This window comes from Amphiprion ocellaris, chromosome 20 (assembly GCF_022539595.1).
Source record: "Amphiprion ocellaris isolate individual 3 ecotype Okinawa chromosome 20, ASM2253959v1, whole genome shotgun sequence".
Classification (NCBI taxonomy): Eukaryota; Metazoa; Chordata; class Actinopteri; family Pomacentridae; genus Amphiprion; species Amphiprion ocellaris.
The window spans coordinates 31,334,588-31,349,176 of NC_072785.1; the positions used below are offsets into that span (position 1 = coordinate 31,334,588).

A 14,589-nucleotide genomic window follows, 5' to 3' on the forward strand; every position below is an offset into this window, starting at 1 on the left:
ACCAGAGCCCAGATCACACTTCATCCTTAGACAGTAATAGAATTATTTTAATTTTATTCTAATATTCAGTCATATTTAATATTCATATTGTGAAATATTGTTATTTCTTTCAAAGGAAAAAACAGCTTTTATTTTTTATTTACTTAAATATTATGCTTTAACTATATTACACCCAATGTTCTGAAATATTATGACATTATTTTCAAAATATTATTCTATTTGAATGTTATGCTTTTTTTTTTAAACATTATAGCCTACTGTTTTTTAAAAATATGTGTTTATTGCAAAAATATTACTAAATTTTAATATATATATATATATATATATATATATATATATATATATATATATATATATATATATATACACATTGCAATATATGCTTTAATTTGGAAATACTAGCTTTTTAAAATAATTTTTTAAAATTTGCATTAAACATTGCATTATATTACCCGCGACCCTAATGAGGATCAAGCGGTGTATAGATGATGGATGGATATATTATATTGCATTATATTATACTATATTACATTATATTATACTTTTTATATTATATCACATTATATCATGCTTTTATTTATTTATTTATTTATTTTGCTATATTATATTATACAGCTAATATAATGAAATAAACTAAATACATTCAGACTCCTGTGCAGCTATTTTGTCAGTATTATGTCCCGCTAGCTGTTAGCATTAGCCGCTAGCTGTTCGTCGTTGACCGCTGTTAGCCACTACCTGTTAATAACAATAATAATGGATTAGATTTATATAGTGCTTTTCTATGAGGCATACTCAAAGAGCGTACAATGGATCCATTATTCATTCACTCACACATTCTCACTCTGGTGGTGGTAAACTACATTTGTAGCCACAGCTGCCCTGGGACAGACTGACGGAAGCGTGGCTGCCAATCTGCGCCTACGGCCCCTCCAACCACCTACCTGTTAGCCGTTAGCCGCAAGCTGCTCGCTGTTAGCCGCTAGCTGTTGGCCGTTAGCTGCTCGTTCTTAGCTACTAGCTGTTAGCCGTAAACCGCTACCTGTTAGCTACTAGCTGTTAGCCATTAACCGCTACCTTTTAGCTGCTCGCTGTTAGCCACTAGCTGTCCGCTGTTAATCCCTGTTAGCTGCTAGCTGTTCGCCGTTGACCGCTAGCTGCTCGCTGTTAGCTCTAACCGCTGTAACGTCTCTAGTATGATTTTTGCTGACTCACCGATCCAAACCGCTGATTCATCTTCGCTTCGTTCTGCAGCCGCTCAGACAGCAACAATAAAAACGATCAATAAGTGAAATGAGCTTCATCAATCAGCTGCTGGAGGGTCAGAGGTCGCCCAGGGGTCAACAGCAGGTTATTGATCAACTCTATTAAAGAGGAGGAGGGCTGTCATCAATAAAGAACGATTTACCCTGAAAGATTTAACAAATTAAACTGTCTCAGTAGTGGAAGAAATAAAGCATTAATAATGTCTCCAAAATAAAAGCATGACTGTTGTAAAATATAGCCATCCTGTTTATAAAAATAAAAGCAGAATATTGAAAAAAATAAGTTGCATGTTTCAAAATAAAAGCCTGATATCCAAAAAAAGATGTTTCAAAAATAAAAGAAAACTCTCTACAAAAGCAGCAGGAAAGTAATGTTTTTTTTCGTTTGTTTTTTTTTTTTTTTTAACTAATGTCAGAATGCTTTTCAAATGAAAAATTACAGCCTTTAAAAAATAATAGCATGTAAATAAAAAAACATGGTTTAAAAACAAGCTAAAATATCTACAAAACTAAAAAACAGTGATAATATTTCAAAAACAAAAGCATAACTTCAGGGATGACTGCTGACCATAAGTATTCTGATCAATACTTCATGATCAATATCAGGACAGATGTTACAACTCCAGCTGTTGCATTAGACTGCAGTTATTCACAGAGAAATTAAAACATCACATTCCTCATAAAAACTAGATGGGACTTTTATTAAATAAAGTGTTGGAGAATAAACAGTGTAAAAAGTGCAAAGCAGCTCCATTAAATCAGGAGATGTGAGACTTCCACAGCATGGATCACCATCTGCTGTGTTGATTCATAGCTGAATGTCAGAATGAACTGAGATAGAAAAGCTGCTTTGAGCTGCAACATTACGGTCTGACAATCCAACACCATCACAGTTTTCATCTGGTTGTTTTGCTCCAACATGCTGTGAAGTTCAGTTTTTACCTGAATCAATACAGAGATTCTATTTCCAACCAAGACTGGAATAAAAATTAGAATGTTATGAGGTTATTAATGCAACTAAATCCTTTCAGATGGAAGGATTTACTTCTAAGTTCTAATTGAACTTTCAGTTGGAGCACATTGCATTCACAAAGAAAAACAGTGAAACCTTCATAGCAACATTTAATAAACCTAAAGCTTCCCTGTTGGCTCATTGGTGGAGTTTGTTACTGAGCATCTGAACCTTAAATCCAGTGAGACGACCATCTTCAGTCCAGGCCAGTCAGAGAACTTCAAGACCTTCCATCAGCTGGACCAGATGTGGCATCATCTCCCTCTGAACATCTGGATGACAGGAGAAAAGACAGAAATCAAACACAGATCACAGAAATACAATTTATTCACTTTCATTCTTTTATAAAAGTAGCATGAACTTTATTAAAACTTGACAACATCAGTAATGAAAGTAAATGTTTTTATCTCGTGTTGAAGCTAAATTTAAAGTCAATTTTAATGACAGTTTATCCTGCGAAGAGTGAGAATGGAGCTTTTCTTTCCTTTTTAGAATATTCCCTCAAAATATTCTGTTTATTATTGGCTTTAGAAGCATTTTTCTTTACTTATTTATTTTTAAATACCTCAGACTGATGCACTTTGCTGGTTTGCAGATAATTTCATGTACAATGACAATAAAGATCTTCTATTATAACATATTTTGCTAAAACAAGAACTGCAATCCTTCTCAACCATCTCTCAGTCTGCAAAATTCCAACTGTGACAAAAAATTATCTGATGTAGTTATTATTATAATCTTTACTGAACCAGCCCTGGAATAAATAAAAATCTGTATATGGATATGATTTTCTCTGATGGGACCACTAAAACTGCATACAATAAAGTAAATCTCTTCTGCACTGCACACATTCTACACTTTTGTATAACTCTGGATGTCAGAGTAAAGGCAGACAGATCCACCAATCAGCCACAACATTCTGACCACTGACAGCTGAAGAGAACAACATCCATCATCTTGTTCTAATGCAACGTTCTGCTGGGAAACCTTGACGTTCATGTGGATGATTGACATGTACCACCACCTAAACACTGCAGGACAAACAACCTCCTAGTCTCCATGGCAACAGCAGTCCTTGATGCCAGCTGCCACCCTCAGCAGGACAAACAAACTGCTCAGGAGTGGTCCGAGGAACACGACAGAGCTAAGCTGTTCACCTGGGTTCCACACTCCCCACATCCAGATCTGATTGAGCATCTGTGGGATGGTCCAGGATCAGCCTGGTCTAGGTAGGACCCACCCTGCAACCCACAGGATCCACAGAATCCACAGGACATCCCCAGAGGTTCTGATGAACCACTGGGTCAGAGGAGTTTTAGCAGCATGAAGGGACCAACACAGTATTAGTCAGGTGGTCAGAATGTTCTACTGTTATATTGTCATGCTGATTATATGATCAGTAAATGTTACCATCAATTATAACGTCCACATTGATCAGGAAAAAACAACTATCAGTTCATTCAGAAACTGTGGGGTTAAACCTAAAAACACAGACCTCAACAGCAGTTTGTTTCAAACCAGAACACCAGCTGGTTTTCACTAAAGAAGCTTTCAGAGCAACAATTAAATGACAGTTTTGTTCTCATTAAGTTCAGAGTCAGAATCAGCCAAAATAATGTAGACACACATCAGGAAAAGAAAAACTTTTATAAATATTTCATTTAAGTACTTCTACACATATAGATTCCTCTTTCTAAGTTTGATCAAATCACGATAACTCTGTGTCCTGTTGTACGATGTTTTCCCAACAGATGGCGCTACCCTCATGAATGGAGCATCAACAAGTGACGTCTACAACAGAACAGAAATGTCTGGAAGCCAGTGGCACCACTTTGAGCACCTCTTGTAATTGTAGAGGCCAAAGATAACTTTTATTAATCTCATGATGTCTGAATAAATTTAGTATTGAAATATTGATGCAAGTTTTTCTTTTCCTGATGTGTGTAAACATTATTTTGGCTGACTCTGTATCATGGGTTTCTGACAGGTCACCAGGCAACATCTTTTTATAATAATGACAAACATACCTGCATTCTACAGGAGTGATTTTCCTCATGTGCAGGTAAAGATGTGTGAGGAGCTTAGAGATGACAGGAGCAGGAGTCATCCTCACTAATTCAGCTTCCACCTAGAAACAGAAAGACCACAAACAAACACACTGATATACTCTCAAACGTTCAACCTCACAGCCTCAAAATATCTGTTTAGGAAGTGTTGTGTTTCTAAATTCTGCTGAAAGCATTGACAGACATTCTCTTACAAGGTTGTGTAAAAAGCAGCCTGTCCTCTGAGCTACTGAGAAATCTTCCTGAACAAAGTTTCTACGTGTAAATCGGCTCAACAAAAACTAAAGCCTCAGTCAGAGATAACAGGTATCACAGATTATAAACAACTTTCTTTGTTAACTCAGACTTTCTGCTTCAACCTTACATAAAAAGGGGAGTTTAACTCGTCAGGTGACTGAAAATGAACGGCTTGTGCAGTTCTAGATCCAAAAGTAGGATGTTTCAACTCATGTTTTACTACAAATACATGCAATAATAAATAAATACAATGGTTGGTTGTTAGTTTATTCACTATTAACTATTACTGGATTGAACTTGAGCAGTAGAAGAGAGAAGGAATTTAATGAAATTATGGTGATTCAGAGAGATAATGTTGCGCAATGTTAAGTTAAGGGCGGTTTAATTCAAACCAGCTGAATGTTAAACTTCAGTGCAGCTGAACGGGTTTCAGTTAACCTTAAAGTAAAATAACTTTTTTAAAAGCTAAAATACACAGCAGAGAAATACAGGTTGAGAAGTTCCTTCTAATAATGAGGACAGCTGTGGCAGCAACTAACAGGTGTTCAGCGGTAAGTTAGCCACCTGTGTTAATTAGCCCGCTAGCTAACTTAGCCGCTTAGCTAGCTAACGCGTCCAGACCAACTGCTCAAACACGACAAAACACAACTCTTCACAAGTCGCTGACTTAACGTACAACAAAACAACGCTACTGGTTAGGAGTATTTATCTTCTTACCGTGTTTTACTCCAAAAACAAGGTCAACAGCAGCCAGAGATGCTACCAGACGTGTCGACCATAGATATATAGCAGACTAGATCCGCTAGCGCTGTCTTAGGCCTTGTCCACACGTAGCCGGGTATCTCACAAAACAAAAATATTTTTCTACGATTCGGCCTATCATCCACACGAAAACGCAGATTTACGTCATCAAAAACGATTCTTTTTAAAAACTCCGACCAAAGTGAAGATTTGCGAATTCTCCGTTTTATGCGTCTGCATGTGGACATCAGTAACCGGGGTTTTGCGTTTCGAAACGTCACCGCCTGCGACAAAATATGTTCTTACGTCACATACGCGACCTGTGTTTACATTCGGTAACAGTATGGATGCTCTCACAAGGTTTTGGGTGCTGTTTCTTGTACTTTATATTCCAAAACTACGTTTAAGAGCAATTCTGCCTCCTTATTGGTCCACACAAACGAGCCTGGCGCCATGTTTCATATTTCATGGAAGTGACGTTAGAGACAGAAGCTTACTCTGATTGGATAGGATTTGGGGAACTACTGCCACCTAAAGGTCCGGCATGCTTATGAATGTGCTTAAAAACGCACTTATGCGGTTAGGTGTGGATGAAGTTTTTTTCTAAAAATGAGGTGGTGTGTACGTAAGTTTTTTTCTAGACGGAGGGGGCAGGATATTCGGTTTTACAAAAACCCTGCTACGTGTGGACAAGGCCTTAGTCTTCTATAGTATCTATGGTCTGACCAATCACTGCTCTCTGACTCGCAGTCAGTCTGACCAATCACTGCTCTCTGGCTCCGCCCTCTGAGAATCTTCTTGTCGTTTGGCTCCACACTTGCTGATGACCACTTCCGGTCTCAGAAAATGAAAAAACGGACCTTTTTTCGTTTCTGTCTCTTACTGATTTTATTTTTTTTTGTTATTCTAAATATAAAATGAAAATCAAAGCATTATTAAAATTTCATATATATTTAATTTTTGTATTTTAAAATGAAAATCAAATAACTACTCATTTTTTGTTTTCCAATACCCGTTTCAGAACGGAAAATCCACTTGGATTTCAGATTTATGGAACAATAAAATCATTTTTCAGCTAGAAAGCTGTTGATTTTTTAGTTGTTTTTCTGGTATTTGAGAGAAAAACTGATTATACTGCAACAGCCTCACACACACACACACACACACACACACACACACACACACACACACGGCTGACAAAACAAATGAACCTCCTACTCATCTTTTCCAACACGGCCGAAGGGTGAAGCTGTTCTAACAGCGGTCTCTGAGGACACACATTTCTACTGTCTCTCTGAGGACACACATTTCTACTGTCTCTCTGAGGACACACACGTTTCTACTGTCTCTCTGAGGACACACACATGTTTCTACTGTCTCTATGACAACACACACACGTTTCTACTGTCTATGACGACACACACATGTTTCTACTGTCTCTCTGAGGACACACACACGTTTCTACTGTCTCTCTGAGGACACACACATGTTTCTACTGTCTCTCTGAGGACACACACACGTTTCTACTGTCTCTATGAGGACACACACACGTTTCTACTGTCTCTCTGAGGACACACACGTTTCTACTGTCTCTCTGAGGACACACACGTTTCTACTGTCTCTCTGAGGACACACACATGTTTCTACTGTCTCTCTGAGGACACACACATGTTTCTACTGTCTCTATGACGACACACACGTTTCTACTGTCTCTCTGAGGACACACACACGTTTCTACTGTCTCTCTGAGGACACACACGTTTCTACTGTCTCTATGAGGACACACACACGTTTCTACTGTCTCTCTGAGGGACACACCACACGTTTCTACCTGTCCTCTTATGAGGGACACACACCACGTTTCTACTGTCTCTCTGAGGACACACACGTTTCTACTGTCTCTATGAGGACACACACACGTTTCTACTGTCTCTCTGAGGACACACACACGTTTCTACTGTCTCTATGAGGACACACACGTTTCTACTGTCTCTCTGAGGACACACACACGTTTCTACTGTCTCTATGAGGACACAACACACGTTCTCTACTGTCTCCTCTGAGGACACCACACACGTTTCTACTGTCTCTATGAGGACACACACACGTTTCTACTGTCTCTCTGAGGACACATCACACGTTTCTACTGTCTCTATGAGGACACACACACGTTTCTACTGTCTCTATGAGGACACACACACGTTTCTACTGTCTCTATGAGGACACACACACGTTTCTACTGTCTCTCTGAGGACACACACACGTTTCTACTGTCTCTATGAGGACACACACACGTTTCTACTGTCTCTCTGAGGACACACACACGTTTCTACTGTCTCTATGAGGACACACACACGTTTCTACTGTCTCTCTGAGGACACACACGTTTCTACTGTCTCTCTGAGGACACACACACGTTTCTACTGTCTCTCTGAGGACACACACACGTTTCTACTGTCTCTCTGAGGACACACGTTTCTACTGTCTCTCTGAGGACACACACACTTTTCTACTGTCTCTCTGAGGACACACACGTTTCTACTGTCTCTCTGAGGACACACACACGTTTCTACTGTCTCTCTGAGGACACACACACATTTCTACTGTCTCTATGAAGACACACACTGCTGAAACACGTTCCCGTGACCTGAAGTCTGAACCTTTTTCTGAACCTAAACACACAAAATGTCCTCCTAAAGCTCAACCCGGTCCTCACAAGGATACCAGGACACCTCCTGATCCTTTAGACCACAGCGTCCTCACAAACACCTCTAAAGATCTCTCACACACACACGGTTTCTCCAGGTCGGCGAGTGTGTTTGAGCTGAAATCTAAACTGTGTGATATCGTCTCCATCAGCAGACTTCATTTCCTCCTCAGACTCACATCACCGACTGGAATAACTTCACCGCTTCAGTCCACACGGCTGTAAAAAAAAAGGCTTTCTGCTACCTCAGCTGCTTTTCTGTGTCAAGTCCGTCCAACGGAAATGTTGGACAGACTTGAGACGTCAAGTTTTACTGAACAGAGAACCAGTTCGGCTCCATTCACCAGTTCACTGGACTACAGACGGGTTTCCTCTGCAAGAATACAGAAAAAAACTGGATTATTGTGTGTTCAGATGGTGAATGGTAATGATTAATTGATTAATTGCTGTTCAACTGATTAAAAACATATCAACCCATAAAACAGAAAAAGAAGGTAATGCATGTCAGAAAGCGTCTTGTAGATTAACTTGTTTTGTTCATTAAAATTTTGACACTTCTTTGAGTTAATATCAATTTTTATTTATTTTTTTACGTTAGTATCCAGATTATTTACACTTTTATTTGTTAATATCCAGATTACTGACACTTTTCTGCATCCGCAACCATAAATTCTCAGTTTAAGCAACTCAGATATGAGAAAACAACCATTTATTAGCCTGATTGACTCACAATGTCAAGGCGACAAGTTTCTAAATGGTTTTAAACTGAACATACTTTTACATCTTTACAGTTGTGGAACTAAAACCAGTCCTGAACTGGTTTCTAACTGGTTTCAGCTCATCACAGTGAACACACACACCAGCGGAGTGTTTGTGTGTCTGTTTGTGTGTCTGCGTGGGCGGCAGCGTGGGCCAGTTTGACCTGCAGAAAACAGCTTTGTCTTCATTGATTTTAGCTGCAGACACTCGAATCAAAGCCTTGACTGTTTATTTCTGCTCCTCCTGCAGCGTTTCCAGACAGATAATAAATAACAGCAGGAAAACCTCCAACGCACAACAAGACCGTCTGCTGGGACTCAGAGGAAACACCGACCATGTTCAGTCCTCAGAGGAAACACCACAGCACTGATAGGAGAATAATAATAATGGTTATTCTGTCAGTGGACGACTAAAACCAGACAAAATTACCATCATTAGATTATTAAGAGTCAAGTATTACCTAAATATTAACGCACATAGTGTCAAAAACCTCAATATTATTGAACAAAAGTGTTGAAAATCTTAATACTACAAACAAAAATGTCAAAAACTTGGATATTAATGCAAAAAGATATTAAAAACATAGATATTAATCCAGCAAATGTGGTAAAAAAAAAACCCCAAACATAATATTAAAGGACAAAAAAGCCAGAAACCTGGATAATAAGGCAAAAAGATGTTAAAAACCTTGATCTTAATGTGCAAAAGTGGATATTAATGTTTAAATAGTGTAAATTAACAAGATAATAACACGCAATTGTAGCAACAACCTGAATATTACCACCAAAAATGTAAATAACCTGAATATTAACACATAAAAGTTCCAATAACCTGGATATTAATGCACAAAAATGTGTAAAAAAAAAATGATATTAACTTAAACAAGTGTTAAAAATCTATATGTTGATGTAAAAAAAATGGCAAAAACGCAGATTTTAATGCACAAAAATGTTAAAACCTTTGATATTAACATGCAAAAGTGTCAATAACCTCGATATTAAGGCACAAAAATATCAAATGAGTCTCAATAACTTATATTAAAATAAAAACAGAATAAAAAACAGCATCGGTAACATGCAACAGGGTCAATAATCTGGATATTATTGAACAAAAATGTCAAAAACCTGGATATTAATGCAAAAATATATCAGAAAAGGTAAAACTAACACAAAAAGGTGTTGATAAAATGGATATTATTGTGCAAAAGAGTCAAAAACCTTAATATAGCTGCAGAAGTGTCAATGACCTGGATGTTAATGGGCAAAAATGTTGATAACTGGGATATTCATAAACAGAAGTGTCAATTACCTGCTGTATAACTGTAAATAAACTGGATATTAACACAGAAACGTGTCAAAAATAGAGATATTAACACACAAAAGTGTTAAAAAATGAAATATTAATGCACACAAGTGTAAATAATCTGGATATTAATGCAATTACATTGATATAGATCCACTCAAAAGCTGAAAAGCTGAATATTTTTGCACTAAAGTGTCAGTGAGACAGAAATAGATGTGGACAGTCAGTCAATAAAAGTGGATCTATTTGATGCAGATGTGGTGGAAGGATACAGACTAACAGCAGGAAGCCTCACTGATGGAAGCCCTCCAGACATCAGCTGTCTCCTCCTTCTTCTGTTTTCTTCTTCTGGGTCCAGAGCTGCAGACTTATTGATTTCCTGTAAACTTCTTGTTATTTCCTGCTGCTTCCTGTGGCATCGACCTGCAGCTCATCTTCTTCTTCTGGGGTCCGTTTCACGAAGCAGGTTCAACAAACTCTGAGTCTAACCCTGAACTCTGAGTTGATCTACTCTGAGATAGAAAACTCTGAGTTTTCACTAAACCTGCTTCGTGAAATGGACCCCTGGTCTAAATAAAGTTTGAACAGTTTGAACGTCAGGAGGCTAAAAGCTTCATGCAGGAGGATTTCTGTTTCTTCTTCTTTTCCTCACTGAGCTGCAGACGGTAACATATATATTATATATATTAAATATAGATTCACACAAGGATTAAATTCAACAATCAGCACAAAATAAAGTCTAATTCCACATAAATAACAAGTACAGTCAATAAAAACACATCTGAATAACCAGCTGATTGGATATTTAAAGAATAAACAAAACATCTGGAGTCAAACCTGTGATTCTGTAAAATACGAGGAAATAATTCAGTAAAGTCAGTGAAATATTAATAATAAAAATAAACCTTATCACTGCGTCGCTCTGCCTGCATGTTTTCATGTTGTTTTGCTGCTTTATGTTCTTCTTTCAGAGGGATTGTAGGGAAGTGTAGTCATAAATCTGTTTCCTTTTTTCTTCCAAGAGCTGCAGCATCACTGACAGATACAATAACCTGGATATTAACACACAAAAGCATAAGAAATATGGATATTGTTACAACTTGGCTCCAAAAGCTGCAACAAAACCAGGAGACAACAATAGTGTGGTGACTAAAAACAGTTTATTGCCACGCAAAACAACCAATTGGGCATTAAAAACCCCAAACCAAAACCCAGAATCATGCTGCTGGAGCCCCACACAGCAGCAGCTCCTGTCAGAGAACCAGCTTGAATGGAAGTGGGAGAGATTAAATGCAGCTGATCCACTAGATCACAGGTGTGGCTCAATCAGGTGACGACTGGAACAGGTACACCTGGTGTCCTGGTGGAGGGTCGTCACAATATTCACACACAAAAGCATGAAAAATATAGATGTTAACAGACAAAAGCATAAGAAATATAGATGTTAACACACAAAAGCATAAAAAATATAGATGTAAACACACAAAAGCATAAAAAATATGGATATTATAACACAAAAGCATAAGAAATATAGATGTTAACACACAAAAGCATAAAAAATATAGATGTTAACACACAAAAGCATAAAAAATATAGATGTTAACAGACAAAAGCATAAAAAATATAGATGTTAACAGACAAAAGCATAAAAAATATGGATGTTAACACACAAAAGCATAAAAAATATGGATATTATAACACAAAAGCATAAGAAATATAGATGTTAACAAACAAAAGCATAAAAAATATGGATATTATAACACAAAAGCATAAGAAATATAGATGTTAACACACAAAAGCATAAAAAATATAGATGTAAACACACAAAAGCATAAAAAATATAGATGTTAACAGACAAAAGCATAAAAAATATAGATGTTAACAGACAAAAGCATAAAAAATATAGATGTTAACAGACAAAAGCATAAAAAATATGGATGTTAACACACAAAAGCATAAAAAATATGGATGTTAACAGACAAAAACATAAGAAATATAGATGTTAACAAACAAAAGCATAAAAAATATGGATATTATAACACAAAAGCATAAGAAATATAGATATTAACACACAAAAGCATAAAAAATATGGATATTATAACACAAAAGCATAAGAAATATAGATGTTAACAAAAAAAGCATGAAAAATATAGATGTTAACAGACAAAAGCATAAGAAATATAGATGTTAACACACAAAAGTGTTGATAAATTGGAAATAATTGCATAAAACTATATATAAATTGGATGTTAATGCACAGAAATATCAAAAACCAGGATATGAATGCTCAAAAAGTGTCAACAATCTGAATGTTAATGCACAAAAATATCCAAAAATTGTATATAAATGCAAAAAAGTGTCAAAAACCTGGATGTTAATGCAGAAAAAAATTGCCAAAAACAGATTTTAACACACAAAACAATCAAAAACCAGAATATCAATGCACATAAAGTGTCAATAATCTGGATATTAACACATAAAAGCCTGGACACTATTGCACAAAAATATCTACAAAATTTACATTAATGCAAAAATAATGTCAAAAACACAGATTTTAATGCACAGAACAATCAAAAACCTGAATGTTGCCACATGAAGGTGTCAATAATATGGATATTAATGTACAAAAATCTAAAAACAAATTACATTAATCCAAAGAACTGTCAAAAACCTGGATATTAATGCAGAAAAATGGTAAAAAACGATTTTAATTCACACAACAATCAAAAACATGAAAATTTGAATAAAACCACAAAGAAACTGATTTTTAAATCCTAAAACACATGAAAAAGTGGATTCAACTAATTTATAGCATTAACCTCAACTAACTACAGTCACTGCAAGTTAGTTTTTACTTGTAGTTTCATCAAACAATACAGATTTTATTGTTTATTATAAGTCTGATTCTGTGACCATCTTTCTATGTTTGTGAGGACTGTTCAGCTAATTCTGACATTTAAAACCTGAAAAAGACAAAGTTTAAAGATGGAGGTCCCCACAACATGAGCAATACCTGGAGCGCACACACACACACACACACACACACACACACACACACACACACACACACACACACACACACACACACACACACACACACACACACACACACACACACACACAGCTGTGTGTGTGAAGGGCAGCAGGGATTTTGTGGATCTGAAGGTGTTGAAGGAGGCGAGCAAATGGCTGCAGTGTGTTATAGTGTGTGTGTTATAGTGTGTGTGTGTTTTATAGCGTGTGTGTGTGCTGTGTGTATTCCAGTGTGTATTTTTGTGTTTAAGGGCACGCTCAAGGATTTCCAGTGTTTCCTGTGAGCAACGCTGCAGTGATTTATTCCTGTGTTCCCCCTGAGCTGACAGCCTGATCCAGTGTGTGTTCCAGTGTGTGTTTCAGTGTGTGTGTTTCAGTGTGTGTCTCAGTGTGTGTCTGCTGTGTTTTAGTGTGTGTTTCAGTGTGTTTCAGTCCCTGCAGAGTCAGTATGTCGTCGTCTTGCAGCCAAACCTGCAGCTCAGATGGAAAAAAGTGAAGCTGCGTTCAGGCTCCGCAGGAAAACAGATTTACTCTCACAGCGAGGATAAATAAATCCGCCTCCTCCTCCACGATTCCAACACGTATGTTCATTAGAACTTATTAGGGGCTGGCCAGGATTGGTTCTGCAGTGGAGCGGTTTGTTCTATCGCCTCTATCGGGGGAGTTCTGTGGTGGAAACACAAAGTCAGCTTTCTCTCTGGGCCGCTATAAATCCTCCAGTGGATAAAAGGTTTATATAGAAACAATAACATCAGGTTCAGTCGCCACGAAACCAAACATCCAGCCAGTTGTTCTGCTGCTGTGATGTGAGGAGGAAGCTGTGGGAAAAAGCGTGTTAGTGTAGTGTCAAAAACCTGAATGTTATTGAACAAAAGTGTCCAAACCCCAATATTACACACAAAAGCATCAACAAGCTGTATTTTAATGCAAAAAGATGTTAAAAACCTTGATATTAACGTGCTAATGTGTCAATAATCTGGGTATTAACACATAAAATTCTAAATAATCTGAATATTAACATACAAAATTGTCCTTAGATATTTATACATAAAAGCGTCATGAACCTGGCTATATAATTGTAAATAACCTGGATATTAGCATAACTAAACAAAAATGCACAAAAATGTCAAAAACCTGGATATTAAGGCAAAAAGATGTTAAAAACCTTGATATCCACATACAAAAGTGTCAATAACCTGGATATTAACACACAAAAACATCAAAAATCTTGATATTAAGGCACAACAGTCTCAATAACTCAAATATTATCGCAAATAATGTTGACAATCTGGATATTGATGGACAAATATGTCCAAAACCTTAATATTAATACACTAAAGTTTCAAAAAACAGGATATTAATGCAGAAAAGTGCCAAGTACCTGGAAATTAACATAAAAAGATGCTAAAAACACCTTGATATTAACATGTAAAAATGTCAATAACCTGGACATTACGACGCTAAAAT

General features: G+C 36.9%; 1 long non-coding RNA gene across 1 annotated transcript; it reads right to left on the reverse strand.

The window, feature by feature from the left end:
- Positions 1 to 1,796: 1,796 nt before the first annotated feature.
- LOC129347715 (uncharacterized) lies at positions 1,797 to 5,367 on the reverse strand. The gene is made up of 3 exons (XR_008599951.1): positions 5,298 to 5,367; positions 4,305 to 4,405; positions 1,797 to 2,549 (listed from the first exon to the last, which is right to left on the reverse strand). It is a non-coding gene; the product is annotated as an uncharacterized LOC129347715 (long non-coding RNA).
- Positions 5,368 to 14,589: the final 9,222 nt, after the last annotated feature.